The following is an 18,556-nucleotide window of genomic DNA, read 5'->3' as shown; positions in this document are numbered from 1 at the left end:
TATGGTAATATTATGGTTTAGGTTACTCACTGGTTGTATTATCTGCTACTTCAGGTCCCTGTAAGACCTTTTTAAGTTCCCTTGCCATAACCAGGGATCTGGAAAAACTGAGATCATTGTCCTCAGAGTTATATATCCCCATCCCAAAACAGAGTCTCAGAGTCAAAAAGAACTTCCCAGCTCCTGTTGCTGGTCCTGGGAAGGAGCAGCAGGGCAGTGGGTGGAGTGGAGGCTATGCTCCAATGCTAAACTTTCAAAACTGTATTCGCCCTGTGTGATGTGGGCATTTTTCCTCACTTTCCTTTGGAGATCTCCAATTAAAGACTAGCTTTTATATTACTTCCTGTATTAATATTGTCTCAAAAGTGTGTTACTTTGTTTCTAGATTTTTAACACATCATATCCACCATCTTAGGGTGAAAGCAGCATGGAGAAGGGTGCAGAAGCCCTGCTCATGCCACCCCTCTGTCTGCAGGCTGGATGGAAGAACCACAGAGTGTTCTCTATCTCACACTGATTGATTTATCCTGTGTTTATTGTTTTTACTCTGCTTTATTTAGAAGGAGGATTTTATCAGTGTTCCTTGATTTTATAGTTGTTTTTTAATTTGTGACAACTTTCTGGTTGAACTTTAGCTAATCACACATAGTCAAAAACTTGTCTGCTGTCAAGAGCATGGTTCTGTTTCCAAAATGCACATTAATTTTCCCATTGTACGAAAGGATGGAGATAAGTTGCTCACAGGTCTCCATGGCAAAAATTTTAAATGGATTAAAATCCAAACCTGGAGATTTCAGAAAGGAATTGAAACAAGATAGTGGGCAGAAAAAGAACTAGAACAACACTTCATTATTTCCTAGAAATGGTTTGTAAATGAAGAATGCATCAGTTCTGAGACACAAACACAAAATCTACGGCCACATTAGGAAGTAAGGAAATAAGATGATTAGCAAAGGGGGTGCTGGAAACAAAAATGTTTTTCAAGAAAGGGAATGATCTGAAAAACTCTGATCACTTTGGTTCTTGCTTACAAATATGTGCTGGTGTTTAAGTACCTGAGCTACCACAAGAGACCAAGAGGAGGATGATATATGATAGCCAGCACTGGGGCTATGGACTTACACTTGCAGTGGTAGGATTGGACACTTACAAGACTCTTCTACTCCAGTTGTAAGCTAGAAAAGCCCCATGGGCTGTGATCAGATTGTCACAATGCAATGAACTCGAGTATGAGCCAATTGTCTTGGAAGGATGCACTCCCAGGGAGGCTCATTAGGCTCCATACAGTACCATACTTTAAACAATTGGCTGGGAAGATGATGAAGCTGGGGGATTTTCATCTGCCAACTTGAGCATCCTTGTGTTGCTACTGCAAAAATTGTCCTAAAAGAAATCTGAATTGCTGGTAGATGTTAAGGCAGAGCCCACATCAGTCAGTGTTGGCAGAAAGGCATCAAAAGATTTGCAATTCTTGCATAACCAGATACCCATGAGGACTTTTAAGAAGCAGGAATGGACTAATGTGTAAGTGCTCCATTGGACTTGCAATCAATATCACTGAAAGAGAGCCAGAGATATTCAGAACAAACCCACCCAGCCTGACTATGAGTGGCTTTCAGCTGCTGGACAAGTGAGTTTAGATTATAGATCCCCCTTGCTTGTACTACTGAGGTGAGATGACTGAAAGCGTCACAGTCCCCAGTAAATATGTGTTAAACTTTGCTCTAAAATTTGTCCCTGTAAGAATAGAGGCTACAGGTACGAGGGAGGAATAAGTAAGTTAATGGTGCACTCTTAATAACATTTCTAAGCCTACACTCCAGGAGAGAGAAACTTTGTATACTTGTTTCAGAGCATTAATAGTAATAATACAGCAATCAAGGGGACAGAGTCATTGAAATGGTGGGACAGTTAAAAATAGGTACAAAAAAGATAACCAACAAAGGATGTTGTAAAGACAGAGCTGGTCAAAACAAAGTATCACTGATGTCTGGTCCTACACAATCAGTCTAATGAGACAATAAAATAAGATGTTACAAGCAGGCACAAGCTGTTAATGCTGTTTAGTCACCAGGTCCTTATCCACAGGCAGAGACCTTCACACCATGTATGTACTGAAGCAGCTTTTGAGCAAAAGCAGAATGGGAGGTGATTGCTTTCTGCTGGGGGATTACAGCTTTTAAAACCTCATATATCTCAGATAGGAAAAGATTCTCATTTCCAGCTGAATGCTTCTTCCAAACAGCAAAAGCAGACATCCCTGAGAAGGAATAGAAGTGGTTTGCATTTTCTGTTGTTGCATATCTGAGGAAGACTATACTTAAATTTGCTGTCAACATTGAGGGGTTGTTTTTTGGAGGAAGGTTGGGTGTTAGTCAATGTGGATGCACAAAGGAAACCAGAATAATTGCCTAAAATACTTTCTAGCTCTGATTATTTTCATTTCTAGGCACAAGTGATTGTTTCAGCTTTCAGGAGTCTGGAAAATTATATCAACAGTCCATCATATCAGGAGGGAAACATCTCAGAGTGAAAAGGGAGAATGACAGCCATTGTGTTAGCCCACCTGTGTCTGATGACTTTAGTTCTAATACACACCAATGCTAGTCCTGACAGATTGGGACAGTTTTAAGAACAGTACCTCTGAAAAGTTGCTTAGGATAGAGTTGACCTTATATGAAATTATGAGGTATTCTGATGCTCTTCACTTAGAAACCATTGAGCAGCTTTATGTTACCTTTTTTGCTCAGTTACTTTTTTGTGCATATCATTAAGAGAGCCACATGAATCATGTGCAGGTAGAATCTTTCTGTGGTCATGTTTTATGGAGCCTTTTGTGTCCAGGCAATGAAAGGATAAGAGTTCTTGGAGGAAAGAGCATGGAATTTTGAGAAAAAAACATGTGAGACTTTTCCCACTTGGAGCATGAGCTGAAAACTACGCACATGCTGTGTGGATTCTTCCTGTGCTATAGAAAATAGAATTTCTGGAAATTAGAATATTCATATGCAAGTTGCCTTACTGCATCATCCTCCTCCTAAGCACAGCAGTGCATAGTGCTCTGAGGGTTGGCTAATACTTCAGGGCAAAAATTATTACTCTTAAGATCATGTTCTGATTTGTAGAACCAAGGGACAGATTTTTCCATCAGAATAAGGAAATAAATGTGTGTGTATGCATGTTGAATGCAAATGCTAATTTATGGTTATGCACAGCCATTCATTTAAATGTTTTGATATAAGTATTTGCACTCATAAATCTGTTAACTGTAAACTTAGATTAGTCCATCAAATTTACTATTGGCCTGATCCAAACCTGCTGGAATTCCTAAGGTTTCCTATTAACCTGAGCATTTCTGGATCATATGCTGTCAGCTGTTTTCACAAACTAAAAATGGGCCTTGAATAGAGATGAACTAGAAACCTTTCGGAGTTGGCCATGACTAAGTCTTTGTGTAGATATCTTTGCACTGGAAAAAGTTGCATAGGGGAAAATTTTACCCTGCTTTTCTTGTTTCTTCTACTGTATCTGAGCATTGCAGTAGATACAGTGCAGCAGTAACACACTGGTTCCCTCTTCCAGTAATACTCACCCCATTGTGATGAGGGAAGGTATTTCAGAAGCAAATTCAAATTTATCAGTTCTGTGACATTACACTTTTGAAGTGACTGATTTTTATTGGCATTTTTTCCATAGAAATAAAGGAGTAATTTCAGATTAGCAGTCTGAGTGAGGCTGTTTATCTGAATAAAGTTACTTGAACACCTATAAGTATTTTTGGGTTGAGGCTCTCGTGGGCCCCTGAAGAGTGGTCTCAGTGACATTTATTCTCAGTGAACAGCCCACCACTGCTGTAATAGTCCAGGAGAGACCTGCCTGCCTGGTGAATTCTGATTTAAGACGTTTTCAACATGAGGATTACATAACCAATAAAACAAACAGGTCTGTCTATCTTGTGAATACATATTTAGGGCCTTTTTAACATGAGGATTACTGAGCTGATGGCCTGTAACAGCTCCCTCCAGAGCTCTGATAATCTGCAAACACCCCTGTGTGAGCATTACAGGAGCTTGCAGCAGCACAACTGGAACTCCTCCTCAATTGCTAGCACCTGAACAAACAGGTTTTTATGGAAACAGCTTCTGTGCACACACTGCCAGCACTGCTGATTGCTGCTGTCAGGCTCTTTTGTTTTGTTACTTGATGAGTGTTTCTGCACAATGAAGCTAGATATCAGGTTGTGCTTGTTTTTTCACTATATTTTCTACTGCGATTGGAATCTTTATATTTTACCCTGAACGTCTTAAAATTGGAGATAAATCACAAAATGCACCTCTAGGAAATAAAAGGCAGTTTTTGAATTCAGCAACCACCAGGCAATTTAAAAGAGAAGGCTTCGAGAAATATGGATCCTTATAGAGATATGAGTGTTGCAGTTTAGAAGAGCTGAAGTGTTGGACAAGGTTGTGTCTTTCCATTGTTATCAGACCTGACTGGTGTGGTAGGAGAAATGCTTCTCACCACATGCCTTAGCTTATGGAGCTGCTGTTGTGGTGAAGGGACTGAACTGACAGCTCAAAGTGGGCTTAGATAATTTGGGACTTCATCATAGAATCGTGGAATGGTTTGGATTGGAAGGGACCTTAAAGGTAATGCAGTTCCAGCCCCTACCATTGGCAGGGACACCTCTCACTTGACCAGGTTTTTCAAAGTCTCATCCAGCACAGCCTTGAACACTGCCAGGAACGGAACATCCACAGCTTCTCTGGGTGTCTCACCACCCTCATAGGGAAGAACTCATTCCTAATATCTAATCTAAATGTGCTCTCTTTCATTTTAAAGCCCTTAGCCCTTGTCCTATGTCATGACATGCCCATGTATAAAGTCCCTCTCCAGCTCCCTTGTAGCCCCCCTTAGGTGTGGAAGGCTGCTCTAAGTTCTTCCTGAGGCTTTCTCTTTTCCAGGCTGAACAACCCCAATTCTCTCAGTCTCTTATCATAGGAGGGACACTTGGTACACTGTTTCTTTTCTGACCATTGTTTCAAACCTCGCAGTTACAGCTGAATCATGGTTGCCCCATGGTATAGAGGCATTTACTGACACCATTATTCTCATTTTTTTGTGTCACTTTTTAATATTATATGGTACCTGATGATAAGAAGTATTAGGAAGGAAGGGAACAGGTATGTGTGTGCCTGTAGTTTGTGGTCTTGGCTGCTTAGGAAAGTCAGGTTTGTGGGAACTTGGGGTGATTGACCTTTTTTTTTCCCCATTCCACCTGTTCTACCATACAAATATAAAGAGAAAAAATGGAATCTGGTTTAAAGCTATTTTGTAAGGAATTCTCCTGGATTAGTAAATAGATTATTAGAGTTGTTTCAGTTGGACCTGAGGAAGCACTTATCATGATCAGGGCTTCTAAAACCTTTCCTTGTGATTTCTTCCTGTTAACTCAAAAGAGTTCTGCGTGGCAAATGCCTGGCCTGTCAACCAGCTATTGACTAAAAATAGAAAAGGTCACAGTTGAAATAAAAAAGGGGAAAGTGGCACTGGAATATTTTTTGCTTTATTTCTTTTAATAACACTGGATAATAATTAAAAGAAGACTGAGCATGCATTTGGCATAAAACAGCATAAGATTATGTATTTTTAAAATACCCTTGAATTTACATCAGTATAAATTACCCATAGACAATAATAAACATAGAATTTCTCCCTAACTGTGGCCCATTGTACACTGTAAATGAGCAAAGGATTGATAAAAGGAGCAGCCCTTTTCTTTTAGTTTTTCATTAGTCTTTTAAATACTGAGGTCACTTTTCAGGTATAAATAAATTAAACAAAACCATTCTATTGAGGTTCTGCAGTGTTATGATGTCCTGTATTGCTACATGAATTCACAATAGGGTGAACTAAGGACAGTCGTATTGAGAGACTTGCCATGTCAATCGGTGGCAGAACTGGCAATAAAAGCCAGAAGCCTTTAATTGCAGTGCATCTCTTTTTTGGCCATTAAATCACTCTTCTTCCTTGCTAGTCATTGGGTCATTTAGATAGAAGGCAGTGTCAGGGTAATTTCTGCCACAGTTGTTCGCTGATTTTGAATGTATTGCTGTATATCATCACAAAATCCTGACATTCAAAGTGAATGAATTTGCTGTCATCTCACTTCCTCTGAGTAACAAATAAGCCAATTTAGGGATTTGAATTGTGTCCACAACTGCAGAGGATCATGAGAGAATGGGGAGAAAAAGACACAAAACTGGCATGGACAAATTTATCAAGGTTATTACCATTTATTGTGTTTTAAAACAGGAGAAAATATATATCAAGTCAGAGATATTCATTCTGTTTCATGATTTCATAAAAGAAGCACAGGGTTACTCCTTATTTCACCTGGAAGCTAATAAAAATTCTTACTTGTTGTCAGAGCTTATGTTGTTCTAGGAAAATGAAGAAAAGTGACTTTAGTTCAGCAACATTTTATTGCTGGGCAACATTACAATGTATGGAATGTGCTTTTCAGTCAGTGAAGGAAGAGAAAGATGCTGGTAATATTTTCATATTTATGAAAATTTATTTATTTATATTTATTTATTTTCCATATTTATTATGGAAATCTGTGGATTATAAATCTTCTGTTTTGGAGAAATTCTTTGTTTAGACAGTTCTTACATTATTATCCCACAAAGTTCCATATATGCTTTACAGTCAAAATGTTTCTAAGGGTTTTATTAATGCTATTTTTCATATGCCTTCTACTTGAATGTTCATGTAGTCTGTCTTGGAAACATGAAATCTAGCTATACAGACAAAATATGAGAGGTAATAATTTATTTTACATATTCTTTTAAAATAGCCTCAGTCATGTTAACCAGTTTATTATAATGTTGCTTTTTTAAAGCTTAGATCCTAGGAAATCCTAGAGCACAGGAAACATGGGCTGAGTCACCCTAGAAAGAGGGGACCTTTTACAATAAACTGGGCTTAAAACAAGGTTTCAGTATTATTCATGCTGGGCTTTCAGAGGAGAAATCAAAAAAAAAAGCTGGAGAGGCCTTTTCTCTGGGAGTTTGCTTTTTTATTTAATGAGGGATCTCTTCAAAGAGAATGTTATAGTCATTCCTAGAGGGCATGGTTTGGAGAGCAGGAATACAGGTGAAACTGTATTGTGCATCAAAAAGCAGAAGATGAGTTTGCTTTGTATTTCATCTCATGATTTTATCAATCTGCACAAGTGTGTGTTAGGGGGTAGAGGGCATTCCATGTGCAACAGAAGTTTGAACAGCTGAAACTCAGCATGGATGTGGTGCCCATAGACTTCACTTTGGTGCCAGGAAAATCAAAATGTGTTTTGAAAATAATTTCTTATTGCTTCATGTGCTTGATTTATAGGCAAATGTATGTGATTAAAATGTGCATATTTTAACTAAACATATTTTAATGTGTGTGTACCTTGAGGTAAACAAGACCATTGATGAGATGGAATTGTAATAGTGCTTTCTAAGAATTTCTAAGTTCAACTTTAAAATTAGCTTTTTCATAATATTTTGCCTTTACTGTGTCTGACTGAATTACAGGAAGGTATATTTCTCACAAATGTAATTGAAAAACTGCATTTTCACTTGATTTCATTTAATATCCCAAAATAGCCTTCACACAGTTGTAGATCTAGGCTGTCCATACACATGGAGTTGTAACTGGTAAGAGTTTGAATCTGCAGCTATGTGTTCCACTGTCCAGATAAATGCTTGCTGCAGCAGATGTTGGCACATCTGTTATGCCTCCCCATTTCGATTGGCTGCCTGGGTGTTTGGGAAGTGCTGATGAGGCAGATAAATCTTCTGACACATTTCAGGCCCAAAGCAGGCAGGCAGCAGTAACAATGATGTTTATAGAGCCAAGTACTCAGCAGTAGTATTTTAAAATACAGCAAATTTAAAGTATGATTTTACCTGCACTAGGTGAAATTTATTGTATTGTATTGGTTTAATTTATTATTTCGTTTACTATATTGTGAAAGCTAATTATTCTAAGTGATTTTCAGCTGATCTGAACTGCAGCTATGACGCCCCTTAAATCTCTGGACTTTGTGCATCTAAGGTATATTGTCTAGAAAAAGGTGCTTGCTCCAGTTTAGAAAGAACTGTAAGCTGTGAAGAGGTTCTTTATTAGACTTAAGGGAATTGGAAACCAGAAACTGCTGAGGTAGATGGGTTTTTTGAAAGGGGAGCAGCTATCATCTGGGGACCTGAAGTTCCTGGCCTTATCAGAATTATTACTTTCAACAGGTTTACTTCTACCCAATGAAGTGTGACAGATTTGAATGTTTTTATACCATTAGGGCCAGGAAAACTCCAGAGTATCAAAGAGGACATTCATGGACAGAGAAGCATATATCTGACAGTCTCAGGTGTGGAGACTGGTTTCCAAGTACAGAGAGCTTTTGCACTTCCTGGATCCCTTCCAGACCTTAATCTCCAACACAATGAAGGATAAACAGAAATGTAGAAGTCACTGTAAAGATTTTAGCACTGATGTCATGAGCTAACATTGTCTCATTCCCTTCCGTAGACATTACCACTAAATTTTCCAAGTGGCCTTCAATTACCCCTATTTGAGGCAAGTCCAGAAATTGCTGTGAACCTGTTGTAGAGGAGCAAAGAAATGGATGCTGATTATACAGCTGATATAGTTGTAGTCTATAACTTGTAGTTATAGTCTACAGCTTCTCAGGACAACTCTTCCAGTCTTTGACTACCCTCATAGTAAAGAAGCAGTTCCCTAAATATCTAACTGGAATGTCCCGAGTAGCAACTGATGACTGTTGTCTCATGTGGCTGTCACAATGCATCTCAAAGAAGAGTCTGGTTCTGACTTCTCTGGACTCTTGCATTTGGTGTCTGAAGGAAGCAACAATATCTCCTTATTGAGTAGATGAGTTCTCTTCAAAAGGCTAATCAAATGCAGTTCTCCCAGCTTTCCCTTTTTGGAGATGTACTCCAGCCCTCTAATTAGTTAATGAACTTCTTGTCAGATATGGAGTACTGTATTCCTACCTGAAAACCAAGAGAAGGTCCATTATAACATTCTGCATCAGAGCCATTTCCATTAGAAAACAGATGTGGGAGCAAATTCTGGAAAGCCCCAAAAGGAAAAAAAAAAAAAAAATTGAACTGGTTTAAGTTTGTTGGGTTTGTTTTCCCCACCCTCAAGGAGCAAAAACCAATGTGACAGTTTAGCATGTTCATATATACTGCACAATAGAATAGTTACTACTCCAGTCTGCTTATCTCATTTTAACATAAGGTTCAGTTTCTGCCTTGTCTGTGCTATTCCACCTACTTTGTTTATGGAGAAAAAAGTGACAGTGTAGGATCTGAGATCAGTGAAAAAGAAACTTCACTGCATATTATCAGTTAGCTCATTATACTTTAACCTCCTCTTGTACCCTTGCAAATTCACATTTCTATTGAGGGAAACACCAATAGCAAGGACCAAAGTTGACTCCTGAAAAATACTACATATGAGTATTTCTTCATGGATCTTTCTGCTCAGAAAGCAAGTGTTCATGGTTTTCCCAGATACACAATATACCAGAAGGGGTGCTGGGTCTCAAGCAGGAGAAAATATATATGCATACATATCATGGGAAAATATAGGTATGTAGTTAAGTATCTCTAATAAATTAGTATTCATACTGCACCATGGGAAAAGAGCAGAAGTAAAGAGGACAAATAGGAAGGTGGAAGAATTAGGGAGAAAAGTAAGACCATGGCTTGTTTGAATGAAGACAGTGGATATTTTACTTTCCCGTAAGTGTGATCATCCAGACAATAGGGAAAAATTGTTTTTCAATAGCATTTAGAGTATTTTAGGTTTAATATTTCTCATAAGTGTTGATTTTTTGGATTTATCATTTTGACAGGAATCTGAAGATTTGGTATCATGCATGCCAGCTAAGCTTCAAGAGAAGTTTTGTGATTTCCTGGAGGATACACTGTCAGCTGTTGACCCTTTAGCAGCCAGGAAGCCTATAATTTGTAAAGAATTTTTTTTTCCTTCCTTGACTTCCATATGGCATACACTCACTCTAAAGTCCACCATGTGTCTTTAAGCTAGAATATCCTTTAAATGCAGAGCTGGAGGGTGAGACTGAATTCCCACATCCATTGGAGCTTCTTTATTATCAAAAGATTTGGCAGCTACAGGGCCAAATTCTTCTCCCCCGGAACAATCATATTTAATTAATAGGTGCCTATATTTAAGCATATAGGCACTTATTAATTAAATATAGGTTTTTCTCCTTTTGTTTTCTTTTGTTTTGTTTTCTAACACTGGTATCATTGTCTACAGCATCCTGCCATCCCAGAGCTTTCTTTGTCTGGACACAAAAGAGCATGTGGCTCTAAGAGTAGCTATAAAGCAGGGATCAGTAGGAAAGTGGTTTTATTTTTAAGTATTTCTCATACTACATTGTGTTTGGGTTTGGATTATGCATTTGAAAAATGCTTGCTGATATTTCTACTTTCCGCTTTGATGTAAACAAATCTTGTGTCAGAGATTCTTAAATCTAAACCTGACTTTAAAAAATGAGGATTATATGAGACATCAGCCTATAAGGTAAAGCCCCCACCCCTTGGACTGAGCATTGTTTTCCCCCACCATGTGGAATGGAGATAACCCTCTGTTTCTTTGTGGTAAGCTACCAACCAAATCCATTCTGGCAAATCTGACACCCAATGTGATTTGTCCTTTTCGTTGCTGTTTATGAGAAGTCAGGACAGTCTTCTGTCAAAATTGATAAGTGGGAAGACACCAGGGAATGCAATTTTATTTGTAACAGCACAGCTGCCAGCAGTTCCAACTTGTTTACGTCTAGGCTGGCTCTGTCTTGCTCCATAGCTTTTCTATTTCCATCCAAATAGCCCCCAAGTACATTGTGGATGTGCTGGTCTGTGTGAAATCTGAATAACAGAACATACTGGGACTGTTAAGGAGAGGAAAAATAATTTATTTCTTTAGGTTATTTTTACAACTTGAGAATGTCAGTGATTTTAAAAGTGAAACACTGAACTCGACCAAATCTCCATAGACATTTACAGAATGGGTTCTAAAACTGATGTATAATGTGCTAAAATCCTGCAGTGTTTGTAACCTTCCATGGTGAAGATAGCAGAGCAGTTAAGAGCTTTGTTTTTCTGATAGAAGAATTGTTTTTCTTGTAAAAGTAACTGGTGTTTGTAAATTAAATCCCCTGCAAGCTTTTAAATACAAGCTTATTCATTGTGAAAAGAATGTGATAGGACCCTGCAGTGACCTGTGAAGGGGAGGGCTGTTTCATTGCACTCTGTTTCACACTGAATACTTCTGTAAGATAGCCTTCAATTAGCCTGTGTTACAAAGACATTAATGTATTTCCTGGAAAATCCCTTTGACAGGAGAGCATAACTCTTGATGATGTTAGGATAGTTCTGAGGTCTAGGATGCCTTTGTTTGCCTGCAGTATTGCTTGCCTGCTGTCTGGAAGCCCCAGAATCCCAGGCGGTTTTGATCTTTTTTTATTGGCACACTTAAGAAAGCTGCAGTGATAGGCAGTTCCTCTATACAGGCTCTCCTGTGAGCTGTTTCTTTACAGCAGCTCACTCTAAACACTCAGTTGTCATGGAGGTAAAGTGAGAGAAGGGCTTTATGTTGGACTGATCTATCTTAAGACAGAATAGCTTTTCTAGAAACTGAAAATTCTTGTTTCCTTTTGCCATTTCTTTTTTGCATTTATGAATAAATAGGTAGTCTATGTGGTTTGTCATTAAAAGTTAGTGAAATCCAGAGATGGCTGCAAATGTCATTACTCTGATTCTGTGGATTGTGGGGTGATCTGACATTTTCACTTTCTCATTATAAGCATATACCCTGTCACTGTGTTTTCAAGATTTGTAATCATGCTCTTAAATTAACTGTCATATGATTGCCAGGAAAGATTTTCTGCAGTGTAACTGGCCTGCCTGGCATGCATTTGCATACAGACACATAAGCACTACACAGATATATAAGTACTGCAGTGCCTATACAGTCATATACAAAAGTTTGTACACATAGACACATGCACATGCAAGTAAAGAATTAAATATTCAACATCCACCCCAACCCTGAAAGTGAAATAGCTGCCTTAGTATGAAATTACTTTGTTAAATATACAGCAGAGGCATTACAGACTCTCTTCATCTAAACAAAGATAGGTAGTCCATAGAAAAAAGATCACAGTTGAAATAGATTGTTTTGATGAATTCTACCAATGCTAGGATTTACATCTCTTTCTTCTGAGTTTCTTCAGATTACTTCTGGTCACCATTAAAGATATAACCTCTAAAAAAAGCCATGCTCTGTGTTGTAAGCATGATTTGGGTTATGAGACACATGATACCTGTTTGAAACACTGTTTAAAGTGTGTACCTTACCCATTGTACACACCCTGATCATTTGTACATGACACTCACAACTCCTGCACAGTACAAATTCGAGGTGAAAAAAACTCTGTTTTAAAATGAAGTCTAAAGAATTGCATTGATTCTGCTGCTGATGTTTGTTTTGCTACAAACCCTCTGTTTTACACCCTCTCATTTGCAATGCATGATTTTATGTGACATGTAGTACCATTATCATCTCTTCTGAATTTGAGATGAATTTTTCCTATTTAGTAGTTCCACTGTTAGCCCTCCTAGGGCTTCATTAGATTGAGCAGTTACTGTACAAAGAGTTAAGGTTCTGTTTGTATTATTTTTATTTCATGAGCAGAATTACTTACCAGTGATGATGAGTGTGTGGCATTATGAAAATTAAATATTATACAAAGTAGCAATGTAAACAAACAGTGATTTAGAAGCCTGGAAAAGGTAAGTCCTTCAGGTCAGGTGGAGGAAAAGACCAAGAAAGTGAATGCTATTAGCAAGATCTGCCAGGTGCTTGGCTCTTTGAAGCCCTGTCTGATAATGATCCCAATACTTGCATCATTGAGATGCAAGATAAGCGATGAGACAAGAACTGCAGAGCTGGAATTACTAAACACTTTTATGAGACTGAGACTCATCTTTTCTTAGTTTCCATAGTTTACAGAAACTAACAAGAAGCTGAAAAAAATTGTCTTACTTACAGAAACTTCATATAGTAACTGTGACAGAAAGTGTGAAAAGCAGCCAAAATTCAGCTGGAGGTTGGTCTCACCCATAAAGGTGCAGAATCAAGATGATACTGCAGAATGAATCTTAATTTTAAGGTGTGTGTATTCCACATAGTCCCTTAGCTCTTCTGTTTGAGGCCTCAGAAGACTGGCACCAGCCCTGATAGATGAGGATTTTTTTTCAGTGTAACTAATTTATTAAAATAGGTCTGACTTTAATGTACTTTCTCAGTTAATTCCTTATTGAGCTATTCTGTAAGTACTCTGATCTCAGCCTTTTGTGCTTCCTTCATTCAATTACTCATTCTGTCAATTATGCCATTAGCAAGATGAACAGTAAAAGCAGCTTGTCAGCAATTGCTACAGGTAACAAGGAAAAACAAAGACAAAAGTAACTATTCTTTTCTTATTTTGCTTTATTAGTTTGGTGTTGTTTTTTCTTCAAATGTACACTAAACACTATGCTTCTCCACTTTGGATCATCAGATATTGGGTCCCTTGTTCCATTCAATAAGCCTTGATTTCTGCTGAAAGGGCTGTGGCACAGAATAACTTGCCTGACACAAGACACTGCTTTACAGGTAAACAAGGACATAATCAAAAAACCTGTAAGCTGAACCTTTGTGTATTTTAACATTTCCAAACTCTTAGGTCATCTCACCATGAGGTAAATAGTGTAAAGAGTTTGGAGCTCTGCCTGGTGGTGGACTGTTAAGGTGTAAAACATAAAGGTGGTTTATCTCATGGGGCTGTTTCAGAATCTGCACATGGCCACTTACTTAGCTGTGGGCACTAACTCACTTATTAGTGATAAGGGCGTTGTTCTGGTGGCTACAAGGATAACATTTTATTTGCTGAGTTTTGTTTGTTTGGTTTTTTTTGTCCCTTGGTATTGCAATAATATCAACTAGTAAGAATGATAATCTGGGTTTGGTCCAAAAGGTACTAGTAGTCCTTCACTGGTACAGAAAAATTGCTGAACCCACAGACATGTCCATAAGAGTGCATCTCTTGGAATTCTTTTGCCTTAAAACACCAATACATTACTGTGGGCTTTGTAAATAGACCTTGACAGCCATGGTTCAAACATTTTAGGATTAAGATAAAGCATCACTGGACTGCATTGTTTGTTTCACCACACAAGGAGGTTTTCAGATTGGCAGCACTTTTTCTTTCTGCTGGTGGAGTAGGAATCCTTCTCCAGTATGCTGTGGTGATTTCCTTTTCTAAAACCTATGTGTGTCCTGCTGTGTTGGCTCTTAATTTAAAACCTGTTGTTTCCATACTTGTAAACAGCAAAGCTTCCCTTCTCATTCCTGTCTTTTTTTCTTTCCCTCTATTTAGGAGTGTTGTTTGAACTGGAGAGGGAGAAAGCAGAGTGTTTGGGTTTTACAGGCTAGACTATACTGATCTTTTCCTCTAAAGATAATGGAGCTAAATAAAATGAGTAGATTCTAGTTAATGCTTAGAAATTAAATAGTTGACTGTATCACAAACTGAAAATGTTTAGGATCTTCTGTCTTGCCGTGTCACAAAAATATAAACTTTGAATTATGAATAACAAGTTCTGTTACGCTGGGGAGTAACACTAATTAAAATTAATTTGTTTTTTGACTATTAATTTGGTTTTTGTCTCAATGGCAAGATAATATTCTCATTGTAATGGGGAGTTTAATGTTAACTGATCACACAATGTCCATTTAGGAAAAATACTGTTGTGTTTGGATTTGATGCTGCCCCTTCTAGTGGCAGAGTTCATTGGACCCATTACTCTGGATACTGTATGGGTGAGGAAAGCTCAGTAGCTGTGACAGTTTTGATAGTCTGTCTCGGTCTTTTGAGTGGGTTCAGCAATTGCTGTAAAGGCAGATGGGGATGTTTTTTGAAGGATGTAGAGTATTTATAGTATTCTTACAGTGCTTTTCAAATGCTCTGCAATCATTTATTCTTTAATGTGCCACTACTCTGGTAGTGTTTTTCTGATTATATATAAGGAAAACAAGTCACAAAAAGTTGTATGAGGTGACTATAGCAAAGCAGTTACAATCAAACAGGGAATAGTGACTTAAAAGCAGAAAACTTCTGGAACTCTGCTAAAAAATCTGTCCTATGAGGCAAGATATTCCTAATTTTTTTTTTTTTTTTTTTTTTGTAAAGTACAATAAATTTGAGATGGTAAGGAAAATTCAATCCTACATGATCTGCATCTCTTTTCTGTCTTTTCTATGTCTGCAGAAATTGGCTACTTTGTAAGTTTGCATCACAGTCTTTCAAGAAGGGATAGTCCTTATTCTGATTTCCATGTGTGTCTTTTTACCAAATAATTTATGGCAAAACACTTTAAAGTATTGTCTTTACTGTGAAAATGCACTGAATTTTTGTTCTGGCCACTCAGAGAAAAAAAGCAGCAAGTCAAAGATTGAGCCATTTGGCATTGATTTCTGTCACTTGGCAGCAAAATACTCTTTAAAGTGTTGAGAGGTGCTGCCCCCAGTGTGCCCAGAAGAGGGGAAGGCTATCATCTCCTGAGCTCTTCCTGAGCTTCAGTCCCTCTCCTCCCACCATCTGTCTGTCAGCACTATTCATGGATGTCCAAATATTATTTCTCATATATTTTGAAAATGCTGAGTCTTGAAGACTGGCAGTTCAGTCCCTACATGCACACAGAGAAAAGCCAAAGAGAAAGCGACTGTGTGTGTGTGTGTACGCACACATGCATGCATATATCAAAAAATATTTCAGAGAAGGAAATTATTTGCAAATTCATCACTGCTGCCAAACCTACTGTTTCTTCTGTTGAAGACCAGTTGTGAGGAGAAAAACTCCACAGCACTATAAAGCATCTGTTGCAAAATACTATGTCAAATGTTTTTGACTGTGATAGTTCAGGTTCTCTAGTGTTTCACTTGCTGCTCTTCCATTGAAATTGTTTCATATGTGCTTATTACACAGACTTAGCAGATTTGTGGGCTTTTGCTCTGAGAGATTATTTACTATTTCATGCAAAGTGGTTTTAAATTTTCCTAAAATATTTTTCAACTCTGGTCTGTTTGCTTGTGACCAGGGTGAATAGTGTTTCCTGTAAAAAAAAGATGCCTGAGGATAGTAATGCAGATGAGCCATGGGCAAAGGGAAGTTATCTGAAATGACTTCCAGTGCAAAGCAACAGACCTTACCCACCTTCTCCCTCATGCTGAATGAGATATCACTTGAGTGTGTACTTGCATCTACACTGAAAAACATGAAATGGTTGTTGGGGACTTTAATACTAAGTGCCAGGATCTCAGTTATAGGTATCTACAGCTTCTAAGCAGCCACAGCTATGTGCAGTCATAAGACTATATTTAAGAAAGAGATAGTCCAAGACTACCAAGTACTAACCTCAGCTTATAGCTCTGTTACTGGGCAGAGAAATGAAAGCTGTGGTAGCTCAAGCACTGTGTGCAGCCAGGGCTATTGCAGCCCAGCCAGAGGATATTAGTCACTGATACTTGTCATCAGCTGCTTCCCTGAGGTGATTTTGGCAAATCTCTTGCACACACAGGATGATGCCTCTAGGCTCATCCTCATTTTCCTTTGCTCTTTCATGCCCTAAATGGTTAATTTTTTCTGCTCATTGAGCCAGCACACTAAGAGAATTCAGTTTGTTTGCAGCCTGAAATGTTGGTACAATTTTGTAGTAGTATTTTGAGTCAAATCATCCACAAGAATTTTAAGGTCATTCACATCTGAAGAAATTGTGTTCAGAGCAGTCCTTGGGGCCCCTGTCCACCCTCAGCTTGGGGATACAAGAGGTTGTGCCAGCAGGACAATGAAAGTTAATGGATTTCAGCTTGTGCACAGCTCCCTGTTTGCCTTGATTTAAAGGTCCCAGTTTCGGTCCTTTATGGTGTATTTAGGTTTCCTTATAGGCCTCCAAGGGACCACAAACTTCTTTATTCCTTAAAAGTATACCTTGTTGCTGTAATTGAAGCCATTTTGTTACTGTAATTTCTCCCTAATATTACAGTTCTAGTCAAGTGGTCTTTCCCTCTGGAGGCATCAATTACTATGGGTTTTGAATAGGCCTCCCTCCAGTACACATCCTTTTGCTCCCAATGCCAAAATCAGGTCACTGTAATTCCCTTCCCTAATAAAACATGCTTCTGTGTTTCTTCTTTCAAACCCAATGTGTATTGTGTACTGGTGAATAATTCCACTCCTTACCACCCTATGTAGAACTCCTGCCATATGTAAGAAAAACTAAATACTACAGGTTTCATGAGTTTTTTCTACATTTTATTTGTTTTCATGAAGACACTGAATATCCAAAGTCCAGAGAGAAGCTTCTAGGATTTGTGCAGGTAGTGAACCTGTGTAGATTTGAATTCTTGTGAGGGAACAGGGGAGCAAGCCATAGCAGTGCACTTTGTGAAAGATCTTCAGCTGAAATGAAAACATCACGAGGCTTGTTGGCTAACCCATGTGTGTGAAGTACAGGTTTTTCTGTAAGTTGTGCTTTTTTGACAACTGGGCCCTACAACTTGCTGGACTCAGTAGTGAGTCCTCGCTGCTGTGCACCCAGTCCCTGTTTGTGGATTAGTCTGTATGACATCTCTGGGAATGGGTGGGGGGGAGCAGGCTTTGTATCACAGAGAACTCTGTATCTGAGAACTGAAGCAAAGGTTGGTCTCTCTCCTTTTATTGCATAGCCACAGAAGCAAAAGTTGTCAGGGTCCAAATGTGACCTGAAGACTCTCTTTACATACAAATACCAACCAAAGTTTCCTACTTGAAACCAAGCTAATACTCCGTGTTATTGGGTTCATCCTGCTTTATTACAACTATCTGTTTCACAGTGCTCAAACCAAGTGCAGCTTTGCCTTTTTGTGAATGGTTCCCCTATGAAACCCTAAAGATGCTTAACTCAGATTGGTGTATGTAGTAGTTATCACTCTACCATCTGCCCAAAAACTTGCACTTTTCATGAGATGCCACTGCTGGGACATCTGGCACTAAAAATATGTTTTCTGCATCATCTCACAATTGAGGAAGATGCCACTGCTGTTTATCTCCATAGGAGATTCCTTGAAGCATCTTTCTGTTATCTAACAGCTTCTGCAATGAAGCACCAGTACACTGCCCAGGGAAGGAATTATGCCATAAATGGAAGCCTGTACTTCTGCTTTATGGTTTGGATTGCTGTCAGAAGGGAGTGGCATTTGTGTGATGGATTGATTGATGCTATCTGGTCTGTCTTACATGCCATAAATCAGCTATTGTGATGCGACTAGAAGGACTATGTAATCTACTATAAGTCAGCTTCTATTACCCAAAAGTCAAAGACCTGCAAAATCAATGCACAGCTATATTTCTCAAAGTTTGGCATGTCTTACGAAA

General features: G+C 38.5%; 1 protein-coding gene across 2 annotated transcripts in view; it reads left to right on the top strand.

Annotated features, from left to right (window-relative positions):
• The window catches only part of PDZRN4 (PDZ domain containing ring finger 4), a 230,550-nt gene that overhangs the window by 194,758 nt on the left and 17,236 nt on the right, over positions 1 to 18,556 (top strand). The window lies entirely within an intron of this gene.

This window comes from Agelaius phoeniceus, chromosome 5 (genome assembly GCF_051311805.1).
Source record: "Agelaius phoeniceus isolate bAgePho1 chromosome 5, bAgePho1.hap1, whole genome shotgun sequence".
Taxonomy (NCBI): Eukaryota; Metazoa; Chordata; class Aves; order Passeriformes; family Icteridae; genus Agelaius; species Agelaius phoeniceus.
This window is presented reverse-complemented; position numbering and strand designations above follow the sequence as displayed.